At 55.3% G+C, this 2,196-nt stretch overlaps 1 pseudogene; it reads left to right on the plus strand.

Annotated features, from left to right (window-relative positions):
• The first annotated feature begins 1,442 nt into the window (after positions 1–1,442).
• On the plus strand, positions 1,443–1,561 carry LOC114674623 (5S ribosomal RNA; annotated as a pseudogene).
• Positions 1,562–2,196: the final 635 nt, after the last annotated feature.

A 2,196-nucleotide genomic window follows, 5' to 3' on the forward strand; every position in this document is an offset into this window, starting at 1 on the left:
TTCAATGCACTCATCGGGCGCTGCTGCAACCTTCCAAACTGGAGGAAGGGGCAGGCAGGGGCAGCGGGTGCCACACACGCCAGTCAATATTTCTGCTCCGTAACACAGGAGCTGCTTTATGCGGGGGAAGAACATTGCTTTGCCACTCACCAGGAAAACAGTCCCTGTGCACCCAGATTCTATTGCCACCAACTTCGTGTAAACTCCAGTCCCGAGAACTTGCCAGAGACCCAGGCCTTGGGCACTGTGGGCACGTCCAATGCCATGACTTCTGCCAAATGGTCTGGTGCACTCTGCAAATCTAGGGGTCCAACGCACTGCACCAGGAGCACAGGGAGGTGCCAATACAGGAAGGAGCCTACGAAACCCACCTCTAAAGCAAGCAATTAACCCAAGACCAAACCCATCTCAGCGCTCCATTGCTCCTCTTGCATGGACGGCCTGGTCACCCTGTTCTGGCCCAGACCATGGCCTCAACCCTAACCCAGCCTACTCAAAAGGGCCCTGCTTACCGGAGCAGGGTGCTCCCTCTCCAAAGCTCTATCATTCTCGCTCTCTAGCTTCCTCCACTTCTCTCCTCTGGGTTTGCCCCTGCAACTCGCGCTCCTTCTGTCGCCTTCCCTCTGTCTCTCTGTCTGTCTCCCTTTCTCCATTCCTCTCTCTTCCTCTGCCTCTCTGTCTGTCTCTTTCTCTCTCCCCCTCCCCTGTCTCTCTCGACTGATGTCTCTCTCTGTCCCTCAGTTTCAATCTCTCCATCCATCTCTTCCTTGCTCTCCTTCAAGCTGTTGGCATGTGCATGCATGTGTGTGTGTGCGTGTCTCTGCGTGTTTGCACGTGTGTGTGGGTTCCCGTGCATGAGCGCCCAGGTGGGTCTGTGTGTGTGGCTGTGGGTTTTCTCCTGATGGTGGTGGGGTGTGACTGGGTTTCTCTCAGCAACTCTCGCCGGGGATCAGGCTGCCGGCTCTAGTGCCAGCCTGGGGAAAAGCAGGGCCATTCACCAACTTCTATACCCCCACGCCTACTTGCCCACCGACCAGTTCTTGGTCAGGACAAGCGACCGTGGTGGGGGCATTGTGAGAAAAAAGCCACGTGGTTGGGCCGGCTGTTCACCCCTGCCCAGCCCTGATGGCTCTGAGTGGGTGGAGCAAGAGGCGGCCTCGCAGGAGCTCCTGAACGGCCTGGGATCCTAAAGAACATCTCCACGACAGGGCTGAGGATGGGATGGGGTCCCAGGATTCAGGGCCCTGGGCCCTGATGCCTCGGAGCACTCCCTGTTCTGAACGGGCTTGACGTGGTGGAAGCTCGGGAGCAGAGGGAAGGCCGCGGGCGAGTGGCTCAGGAGTCCCGATTGGATCCCAGCTACCCCAGGCTGGTGGTGCAGGCTGGAAGCCGGTGGGCATGGCTGGGCTGGGCTCTTGGGGCAGCCAGGTGCCTCTGCCAGTGTGTACAGCCATACCACCCTGAACATGCCCGTTCTTATCTGATCTCGGTAGCTAAGCAGGATTGGTCCTAGTTAGTACTGGGATGGGAGACCACCTGGAAATATAGGATGTTTTAGGCTTTTTTGCTTTCTTTCTTGTCTTTCTTTCTTTTCCGCCTTTCTTTCCTCCCTTCTCTCTCTCTGTTCTTCTTTCTTTCTTTCTTTCTTTCTTTCTTTCTTTCTTTCTTTCTTTCTTTCTTTCTTTCTTTCTTTCTTTCTTTCTTTCTTTCTTTCTTTCTTTCTTTCTTTTTTTTTCTTTCTTTCTTTCTCTTCCAAACGGAGTATCGCTCTGTCACCCAGGCTGGCGTGTAGTGGCGTGATCTCAGCTCACTGCAAGCTCTGCATCCAGGGTTCATGCCATTCTCCTGCCTCAGCCTCCTGAGCAACTGGGACTATAGGTGTCCTCCACCACGCCCGGCTCATGTATTGTAGTATTAGTGGAGACAGTGCTTCACCATGTTAGCCAGGCTGGTCTGGATCTCCTGACCTCGTGATCCACACGCATTGGCCTCCCAAAGTGCTAGGATTACAGGCGTGATCCACCGCATGCTGTAGGCTTTTGTGGCTTCCCCCCTCCTACCCTTCCCCCTACTGTCGCCATGCTTCCCAGCCTCCCCTACTCTGCTCCCACTTTATTGCCTGCCTAAACCCCCGCCACAGTCGGGAACCTCCTTCTGGGGGGTCTGCCACCAAAGCACCACTGAGCAGCAGTATTC

Source organism: Macaca mulatta, chromosome 1, assembly GCF_049350105.2.
Source record: "Macaca mulatta isolate MMU2019108-1 chromosome 1, T2T-MMU8v2.0, whole genome shotgun sequence".
In the NCBI taxonomy this organism is placed as follows: domain Eukaryota; kingdom Metazoa; phylum Chordata; class Mammalia; order Primates; family Cercopithecidae; genus Macaca; species Macaca mulatta.